The 11,293-nt window shown below is 38.3% G+C and overlaps 1 protein-coding gene across 3 annotated transcripts in view; it reads right to left on the reverse strand.

Annotated features, from left to right (window-relative positions):
* LOC118533583 (sodium/potassium-transporting ATPase subunit beta-1-interacting protein 3) overlaps window positions 1-11,293 on the reverse strand; it is a 617,142-nt gene that overhangs the window by 385,950 nt on the left and 219,899 nt on the right. The window lies entirely within an intron of this gene.

The following is an 11,293-nucleotide window of genomic DNA, read 5'->3' on the forward strand; positions in this document are numbered from 1 at the left end:
AAGGCTATGCCACCTCCCCACTAAAAGTCATAACAAAGAGCTAGCTATGACGGAGATCCGCATAGAGCAAAGACCCCACACAGCAAAACGCAGGATTAGTTCAACTAGTGGGGAATGAGGAATGGGTCAGGAAGACTTTCATTGAGAAGAACTTCAAGCTGAATAATTGTGAAAAATGAGTAGACGTTCTTTAAGTGGATGAGTGGGGTGGGGGGGGGGTAGTGGGAGCTAGAGTAGGAAGAAGGCTGGGCATGAGGTATCCTGGGAAGAGGGAGACTCATGGAGACATGGAAAAGCTGAGAGTCTGACAAGAGCATGTTGTGGGAGATGAGATGTGATAAGAGATCAGTCCAGCAAGGAAAACAGCAGTCCATCAGAGAGTGCCAGAAAGAAAGGTAGACTTTACCCCAGTGCACGGGAAGCCAGCAAATGGTCTTACATAGGAGGGCAGTACTTGCAGATTTGACTATCTGCCCGGGATATGTCAATAAGTTTCTGTATCATCCCTTCACTTCATGTGTCTATTAACAGGTTTGTTTGCTAGTAACAGCAACATGTGTCTGCAAGGTGAAGAATAGATTTGGGGAGGGGTTGAATTGAAACAGAGGGACCAATTAGTACACTACCATGAGAATGCATGTTCCTGACTTAGGTAGTAGATATAGGGATGGAGAAGAGGGGACACTTGTAAGTGTTGGGAAGTCAGAATCTAGGTGCTATGGACTGAATTTTTGTGTCCCCTCCAAATTCATTTATTGAAACCCTAAATCCCCAGTGTGGTGGTATTTAGAGGTGGGGCCTTTGGGAGGTAATTAAGGTTAGACCAGATCATGAGAGTGGGGCTCTCCTGATGGTACTAACACCTCTATAAAAAGAGGAAGAGACTTGAAGTCTCTCCACATGCACATAGCAAGGAAAAACCATAATGAGAAGACAGCAGTGTGCAAATCGGAAGAGGGTCCTCACCAGACATAGAACCTGCCAGAACCTTGAACTTGGACTTCCCAGCCTCCAGAACTGTGAGAAATACATGCCTGTGATTTAAGCCTCTCAGTCTCTGGTATTTTGGTATAGCAGCCTGGGTTGTCTAAGACACTAAGACAAAAAAGTGGGAAAGGGAGTGCAAAAGAAGAGGACAGAAAACTGCAAGGGAGGAAGAAGAGTTTTGTGTAGGAATGGAGATTACCATTCTGAAAGTGACAACGGGGAGATAGGAGGCCTCCAGGGTCCATAACACCCTTGAGTGAAAAGAAACAACATAAGTATTCTCAGGGGAGAAAAGTCAGCTACACTGTGGATCACCTAGGATTTTATGGGCTAGTGAGCTGGTGTGGGCACCCTCCCTACCATCTTTCACAGCATAGACTCATTTAGTAATACATTCTGAGGTTTGGATAAATGAGATATTCAACTGAGTGGAATCTAACCTATTCTCAAGTGAGGAATGCTCTGCATAATATAGGATTTTATCGCATTCAATATTTAATTGTATCTCAAAGCACAGGATGATTTCTTTGGTTAGTGGACCTATTGTTTGTATTCTGACAAAGCATAAGGAAACAATACAGTAAGTTTTCAGCTTTAGATATTTCTGCAGATTTCTAGATGACCTATAAATTTTCACTTGTTTTTATTTCATCAGTTATTAATAAACTGACATTTACCAAATGCTACCATGGAACTGCTCTGTGCTAGTTGATGGGGATTTAAAGATGACCAAGACTTAGTCATGGCTCTCAAGCAGCTCACGGTTCTAGTTGAGCTAAAACAAATAAATAGTTAATATATAATGGGTTAAGTCCAATGACAGAGTCACTCACAGGAATTTTTATGTCTATATGGGATGGATACATCACCCAACCTAGAGTCTTCTTAGAGAAAGTGTCACCTGGGAGGTGTCTTAATGGATGAGTAAGAGTTGGCTAAACAGTGGGAGGAATAAAAAGGAGAGGGCATGAATGTCAGAACGGTGTGCTGTATGTAAGGAATTAAGGCAATTAAGTGTTGCTGGAGCTGCAAGTATGAGAGGAAGAATGGCAGCAAAGGATAATTTGAACAATTATTAACATCATTGTGAATATCTAAATCAAGGGGCAATTTAGCATTACCTGTCACAAAATCAATCAAAAGTATGAACTGACAAAGATTCCATGATTGTAAATATGAAAAGCATGAGAGATATTGGGTTTTTAAATGTCTCTGGCCAGCCATTCACAATTTACAGTCACTGTCAGTCCAGGAAGGGGGGGCTGTTCAAGTTTTCTTGGGATGAGTGACTTCTCTGTCAGTATCCTTTCTCCTGCCTCTTGGCAGATCCCTGGGGAATGATTCTACTCTGATCACTTCTCAATTTTGTCTCCAGAAATTCTGCACTCTATACACACTGAGAAAAAACACCCCTGCTCTGATTTCTCCCCTCACCGTCTCAGAGCCTACTGCTCACCACTCCTTAGTGGGCTCCATAAGTCCATGACTTTGGGGTCTACCTTCAAAGAAAGCTTCTTCAAAAGTTATTCAAGAAATGTTTTTTTGTTTTGTTTTGTTTTTTTCTGAGTACAGTTCAGAACTGTCCTTTATTTAAATAGAAACACAGGGTTTTTCTCAACAAGCCCTGAGGCATTCCTCTTCTAGGAACATTTTGAAAGTGTCTTGAGCTGACTTTTTCTCTCTTTGGGGGACTTTGGGAAATCCCAATTCTCTGTCCTCTATTGTTTATATCTAAACAGGAATAATAATTTAATTACTTCCTCTCTGACTGTATCCTGAAAACACTATAACATGGCAAACTATCAGTGATTGTATTTCCATTTAAGTTCCTGTGAAGAGAGAGGTTATATAAAAATCAAATGTTGCTTTAAAAAAAAAATCTTTGGTTCAAAATAAATAAAATTAAATTCTAGAATATTCTGGGAAGTAGCCAAGATTGTTCTCATTGTTTCTCTTCATTCCCATTCCTTTACCTTGCTCCCTTGCTTCCTTGTCGTTTAGAATACCACTGCCATTAAGGGAGACACAAATATGCTGACTGACCTTGCACCGAATGAAGTTTGTTAAAGTAACATTTCTAAGATTGATTTACTTCTGAAAGTGAATTCTGGGCCTTTAAGTTTATCTCTTATCTCTTCTTCTAAGAGCAATAACCGTCTGGATCAGAGAAATAATACACATATTTTGTCTCCTCCCTCACCTTTGAATATGATTCTTGTTGACAGCATCCACTATTTCCAGAACCATCTTAGTCTCTATGGGCACACCCCTCTCCTCAGGAACCAAAATTGATCTCTTATTCTCAAGATTAAGGACAATTTGGGGTGAGTCCAGACCTGACAAAATGCTGCCGGCAGTCCAATGGTGACTCGGGCAGTCTTATCCAAGACAATACAAACATTGTGGAGAGAGTGGGGGATTTGGAGCTAGGATGTGGGTTCAAATTCTACCACTTAGAAGCTATGTGAGTCTGGGTAACATGATTTCTCTCTGCATCACTTGCTTCAGCTGCAGAATTTGGAGAATAGCATCTATCTCACAGGGTTGTTCTGAGGATTAAATGAGACAATGTATGTAGAACCTGGGATGGAACAGATGCTTAATAAACTGTAGTTCTAAAAATAGTGATAATAATAACAGAATTAATCCATCAAGATTTAAGTCACTTCCCGCTAAAACACTTATATCCTGGAATTATGAGACTCCTTATATTCAGTGAACAATCAGCTTAAGTAACATGACCCCAGAGGCTAGCCCCTGCCAATCACACTGGACATACAGTAAGGAAACAGACCCAGCAGATTAACAGATGAAGTGGTAGAGACCCTGTATGAGGCCAGATTTGCCTGATCCCAGGGTCTGTGTAATAAATCTCCACACTGTGTGCTCGACGTATCAGGGTGCTGAGCTCCGTGAGAACCTCCTCAGTGCCTATCATGGTGCCCAGAACACTGCTACATCCAACATGCTGTCTTGCAGGTCATATGAATATTAATTGACCAATGTTATTCTTAATCCTGGCTGCACTTCAGAATTATTTGGGGAGCTTTACAAAAATACTAATAAGCAGGCCCCATCTTCACCCCTCCACCCTTAATATTCTGGCTTATTTGGTATGATATATGGTCTGGGAAATAAGTATTTTTTAAAACCTTTCCAGTTAATTTTAAAGAACTACCAGGTTGAGAAGCACTGTGGAAAAGGGCTACTTTACTTACTACTACTTTATATTATGCTATATTATTATTATTTTATATTATACTATATACTATATTATTACTTTATATTACTTTATTATTCATAATAAAGATCATTAATAATAGTGATGATAAGACTAATATTGATATGTATTGAATGTTTACTCATGATACTTACTATGGTAAGTGCACGGTTATACAACTTGGTGGTAGATTCACAATAGGAAGCTGGGTCTGAATGACTGTATTTTAACTGGTACCATATATGTGTCTTATATTAATCTTATATTTGATGGGCATTTATATAGTATAGCTGAATATTAGCATACTGTATGACTTTATTTTCTTCCAAGGTAATGTACAATCTATGTTAGCAGTAGCAACTGGAGCCTGTCTTGACTTTTTACAAAGGCATCAAAAGGTGGTAATTAAAAGCATGCATAGACTCTGGACCTGGATAGCATTGGTTCAAATACTGGCCCTACCACTAGCCAGCTGAGCACGTGGTTACATTTGCTAGTTACATTTGCTTAACCTCTCTGTTTCTCAGTTTTCTCATCAGTGAAATGGGAATAATAATAATAATAATAATAATAATAATAATAATGGGACCTTACAGAGTTCATTGTAGAGGATTATATTACTATACATATATAACGCTTATAATAGAGTCTGACATATGGTAAAAGCTATATATGTTTTTTGGTTTTGTTTTTATCATTGTATACCTAACTAAGGCAATGACCAGTGGTGAGAATTTCAGGAGTTTCAGGAAGCCTGTCCAAGGAAACACTTTGGAATGTTTAACTCTTTGCCATATTTCTAGGATCATGCTACATTTGTGGCAATTCAGCTCTGAATCTTTAGCACACATAGTGAAATACATGTATTAGTGATTCTCAGTGGGAGTGGTACCACCTTCTAAAGAGAATTTTGGAATGTGTGGAACCATTTTTTTTATTTTTTAAGGTTTATTTATTTATTTGAGAGAGAGAGAGAGAGAGAGCATGGCGGGGAGAGGCAGAGGGAGAAGGAGAGAGAAACTCAAGCAGATCTCACCACCCTGAGACCATGACCTGAGCCAAAACCAAGAGTTGAATGCTCAACTGACTGCACCACCCAGGTGCCCCACGTGTGGAAGCATTTTTATTTGTCACAAGGGAAGGTGGAGCCCTACTCATACGTAGTGGGTGAAAACCAAGGGTGTTCATGTTCCCCTCAAGGAAGAACTACTCCACCTCAAAATGCAGTAACATCCCCTGGATGAACATTTAGCAGGCAATATATAGTCCAGAGTGATGTGCATATGCAAGACTTCAATCAGAAAGTCAAAGAGATTCCTTTAACTTTGAAAAGGAAATGAAAAGTAGAATATTTGGAGTGTGAAAGTGGCAGCCCATGGAAATGCAGTTTTGCTAGGCAGGAGGGGGTGCTTCAGGGCAAGAGTATAATAAAGACTGCAACACAACAATGGTTAGTCTGGAAATTCAGGGGCCCAGGCTGTAGGTAGGATACATTCTTTAAAAAGCTATGCTATAATTACTGTGTCAGAATGTGTAAGCTTATGAACAAAGAATAGACAGGAAAAAGTAAAAATAAGTGTTACTCTAACAAGCAAGTGTTAGAGTAGTAGGACTATGTATGATTTTTCTTTCTTTTAAGAGTAAAAACATTGTGGAACAGCCATAAAATGAAAAATTGATAAGCATATAATGACTTTCTAACAATAGTGGTGAGGATGAAACTAGTGTTAAAAATAGACACTCTTAGACAGGCGAGGAACCCAAGTAGACCCTCTTAGACAGGCGAGGAACCCAAGAATGAAGATAACATTCTTTCTTTTTTAAAAAAAATTGTTTTTTGAAGTTTTAGGTAAAAATTTTGTATTTTTGACTTGTCTTTTTAATTAATTGAATGCACTTTCCTTTATCTTTGCATATATGAGAGTTTTTAGAGTTTATGATTCTTTAGATAATTAGGTGACCCCTCTTGATTTCATAATTTACTATAGTAATGACAGTTAATTTAGGGTTGGTGGATACATCTGTGAGTACATTACTTCTCAATTTCAAATTTGACTTTTCCTTAGAGAAGACATTATTTGATTAAGAGAGGGTCCATCCTGGGCGCCTGGGTGGCTCAGTTGGTTAAGCGACTGCCTTCGGCTCAGGTCATGATCCTGGAGTCCCTGGATCGAGTCCCGCATCGGGCTCCCTGCTCAGCGGGGAGCCTGCTTCTCCCTCTGACCCTCTCCCCTCTCATGTGCTCTCTCTCTCTCATTCTCTCTGTCTCAAATAAATAAATAAAATCTTTAAAAAAAAAAAAAAAAAAAAAGAGAGGGTCCATCCTGACTGTGAATCTTGTGCAATTTAAACATTTTTCTAGTTATAGCCTACTTTCATTTCTAAATTATTATTTTATCATGAGAAAATATCTCCCTCCCTCAGGGCCAATATAAAACACTCTGCATAGATTTTATCCTTTTTAACTTGGTATTATACAGAACTAAAGATAATATAAAAGTACACATAAAACCCCAACATTTCTATAATTTTGATGTCTTTCATTTGCATTGTTTTCTTCAGTGGTTATATTTTCCGGTATGTGATACTCTGCAAAATGTTATCAGGTTTTGACATGTTTGTACCTTTAAATTGAATTTTTTTTGGAACGAAACCTAGAACTCTCTTTCCAAATATCTCAGGATTTTTCTGTATTTTATTTGAAGTGGCATTTTCTTCCCGTGGAAGTAACTTACTATTCTAATGTTTACCACATTTTCACCTACTGTCCCTCTTGCGCTTGACTTTTAATGTGGGCATTTTTTGCTTTCCCCAAAGCACACAGTATATGGATTCATTTTATAAACTATCTTTTTTTTTGCTAATCTTTTTCCTATAGAACAATTTTTGTTTCAGGTCTCGGAAGCATCTAGGTATAAGATAGAATGATCACAAAAACCTGGTTATTTCCAATCCTTTTTCTTATTTTATTACCCACAAAGTACAATAAAACAGAACATTCCTCCATTTATATTTTCTGCTTATCAATTTTCAGGTTATGTCAGTCCAATAAAAAGTATGATATTGAGGGTTTTTTTAAGAGCTTTCCATTTTAGATGCCTCTATTCTAAAAATAATCATTTCTATATTTAGAAATAATCGTTTCTATACTTTGAGCTCATAGAAGTTAGTTTGTTTCCTAGGTACAAAGTAGGTTCTGAAAACTACTTAATATATTTTTTCTAATATTTCTTCAATCTCCTATATTTCATGGGTGGGCCTGTTCTCAGAATGTCCTAGTTCTCAGAACGTCATTCCTCTTTTTCTCTACTTCTGGCCTGCACTCGCATGAGTTCTTGTCTTATTGGTTATATTTCAATGAGGGTCACAAAAATTGTTTCTGTTTTACTGCTAAATCCCTCTTTTCCATTTTCTTTCTCTGTGGGACTTTCTGTGTCCTAAGATATACATCTCCTAAAAGCCCCCTTCTCCCAATAAAGCATGTACCCTTGTCTCCTAGAAAAACTATTTGTCTCACCCAAGGAAGCTCATATATGCAAGTATAAAAGAGAAAGCCGTAAGAAACCATCCTATTGGGGGCATTGTTTCCTGGGCTCTGTGGCCAGGATGAGAGAGCAGCAGTGCCCTTTGAGAGCCATGAAGTCAATGAAAATCACAGCCTGCACAACTCTTTCCCCAGGTGCCTCTGCAGTGGCCCGCACAGAGATAGCCCACAGTCCTCCATTCACCGCAGCACCAGGGGAACATTTCTCACTGCCCCTGGAAACAGAATGTGCTGTTGTTGCTGTCCTTGGCAAAGGACTCCAAAAGATGCCTCCGTTTGTGTGTGTGTGTGTGTGTGTCTAAGCCCATCCTTGCCTTCATTCCAGTCCTGGCAAGGAGCCTGTACTCTCATGCTGCTCAGTTCCATGTATATTTGCCCACATGATTGATACTCTGTACAGTTTTAACCAGCTGTTTCCTCCTGGCATGAACATTTCCTGCACTAAGTTTCCCCTCTGCCTGGGAGATTTGTAAGAGTTTCCTGATTGCTCTTGTAGTTTTTCTATGTTTTCCCCAATCAAAGCTGCCTCTACGTTTGCAGTCAAACTGCATTTCTTTCCATCCTAAAGTCACAGCGTACTCCCTCTCCTCCTGTTTCCCCTTGTCTTGATGTAGCAATTCATTTTAAAATTCCTGTGACCATTTAGAATGTCAGAGAAAAGCAGGATCTTATTTATGAAACAAGAGACAGGGACAAACAGATAGAAGTCAATAAATAAATAACCCCAAAAAGGTGTATGTGGAGGAGGGTACAAAGGCTTTTGAATTACCATAGAAACAAACAGATACTAACCGTACAACATGCACAGGCTTCTAACAATCCTTTAATAGCAAACAAAACATGGTTGTATTCGATGCTTCCACAATAATAGTTTTAAAAATCTGTACACTCCACTTTTCTAAATTCCATCTGAATAAGATGAACACTTTATTACCATGCCATTTGGCTCTCTGTTTCAGATATGTATTCCCCAGTGACAACAATCCTATAAAATAAGTGCCACGGTTATAAAATTCTAAGCCTCTTACTTGATCATGGAAGAGAGCAGTGAAATGCTTCAAACTGGTCCCAGTATAATCCTAAGGTGAACTATTAGCCATAAACTATAATGATGATAATAATTAACATCTAGTGAGTATTTACCACATGCCAGTATTTTTCCAAGTAATCGACTTCTTTTGTTTCATTTTATTCTCATCACAACCTCATGAAAAACATGTTGTTTTGGAGAGCGGACATGTGGTTCATGAGTTTGAGAAACTTGCTCAAGTTCACAAATATAGTAAGCCACGTTTGACCAAGTCACACTCCACAGCCCTTGTTCTTAACCACCTACGCTTTATATTAACTAGTTAAAATGTTTGTTCATATCCTTTAGCGAAAATCTTACATTTTAAATCAATGTGAGTTGTCACGGGCCCTCAGACCGCACCACCTGGGGAGCCATCACAAACAATGCAACGTAAGGTGTGCCTTGGGGGCTGAGCTGTGTCAGAACCCCGGACGTACTATTCATTTCAATAGGACTATTCTCACTATTGGAGAACGAGATCTTTGTGAACTTCCTGGATTTCACAAAGAGGCAAAATGAAATGGATTTGGTGAGAAAAGAGCAGCGTTACTGATGCGGTTGTCAAACGCGGGTGTTGTCTAAAATCACCTGTGGGCGTTGTTACACATGCAGACATTCGAGGCTACCAGCAGGCATTTGGTTTCAGTGAACTCAGAGGATCCCACGACTCCAAATTTAAACAAACAGAGAAAATAGAAGAAAAGGGCTGATGCAGACAAGCTTACTTTGGGCATGATGAAATATTTTTAAATTAGGTCATGGTAATGGTTGCAAAACTCTGTAAATATACTAAAAATATTAAATTGTATTCTTTAAATGGGTGAGCTATAGGGCATATAAGTTGGATCTCAATAACAGTGTTGAAAAAGTCATGAGGAAAAACGACCACAGACTCACACAGGGCTCACAAAGAACAGGGTTGGAATGGATCGTTTCTCTGAGCTGGAAGTGTCATGGTTTTTTCACTCACTCTGAATAATTAAAGTACTTTATGACAAAGAGAACTCCAGAGGGACACATGATCTGTGTTCTCTTTTTGGTCCTTTCTATTCTTTGTTTCTTCTTTCCATTTTGTATTTTTTTTTTCCTGAAGAGGAGTGATATAAACAAGTATGTTTTCATATCTTCTCTACTGGCTTTTTAGCTATTCCTCTTTTTATTATTTTTATAGCAGCTGCTCTAGGAATTTTAATAGGCGTTCTTAATTTACCATGATCAACCCTGAATTAATATTACAAGTATTCACATACAATGTATGTACATATAATGTATTTAGACATTTTAACCTAATTTTTAAAAATTTAAGATAGAAAATAATCTTTTATATTCACCCCTTTTAAAAAAATCCTTATCAAGGTTCTTTATTTGTTATTGTAGATCTGAATTTCCATCTGGCACCATCTCCCTTCAGATTGAAAAACTCTCTTTAGCATTTTTGATAGCGTGAATCTGTCAGCAACCATTTCTCTCATCTTTTGTTTACCTGACAATATTTTTATTTAGCCAGAATTTTTAAAATATATTTTTACTGTGTGCAGAACACTAGGTTGAGAGTATTTAGTTTTGCATTTTCGCACTTCAAAGGTTTTGTTCTATTTTCTTTTTGTCTCCATTATTTCTTATACTGTCATATTTATTATTATTCCTCTGTAGGTATTGGTCTTTTTTTCTGGCTGTAAGATCCTGAGGTCATTTTCCATTTTCCACCCCAGCTTCCAGCTTCTGCTTACTCAGTGCAATTCCCAAAGAGGGAATTACTAGACAAAGAGGATTAGCTTTGTGTTTGGGGCGGCATGAGATTCAAATACAGATTTGCCCCGCATGTGCTGGTTTCTGCTAGTCAAAGCAAAGACAGTCCTTCCTTAGCTGGTGGTCTCCTTCAAGCTCTCTGATCATAGCTTAGAAACTGGCCTCACTTCCATCCACTTCTCCCTCTAGTGTTTTCTTTAACATTTATTTGTAACCCACAACTCCTCAAGATATTTAGGAAAAACGAGGGTTGTTTTTGTTTGTATGTTGCCTGGGAATTTCGGATTTTTACCACATGAATGGAAGATCTTGCACATCCTTCTGTATCCAAACTGGAAGTAGAACTCCTCTCTGTTTCTAAGGGATTTAAGACCTGTCTGAAGACATACAACAGAACTAGCTGGAAATGTCACTGATAAGTGAATGATAAAGACGATTAATCTCCCAAGAGTTCAGAGTAGGAATTAGGGTTGCCAGATACAATATAGCGCATCCAGTCAAACTTCAATTTCAGATATGCAAGGAATACATTTTTAGTTAAAGTACATTCCAAATATTACATGGGATACAGTTATTTTGAAAAATACCCCTCGTTTATATGAAATTCATATTTAACTGGACATCCTGTATTTTTCCTAAATTTGTCCCTAAGAGGGAGGGGTCACTAGTAGGGAAAGAAGTCTCTAGAAGCAAGTAAAAATTCAGTCAGCCTCTTAAGGCA

The sequence above is a fragment of the Halichoerus grypus genome, chromosome 5 (genome assembly GCF_964656455.1).
Source record: "Halichoerus grypus chromosome 5, mHalGry1.hap1.1, whole genome shotgun sequence".
NCBI classification, from domain to species: Eukaryota; Metazoa; Chordata; class Mammalia; order Carnivora; family Phocidae; genus Halichoerus; species Halichoerus grypus.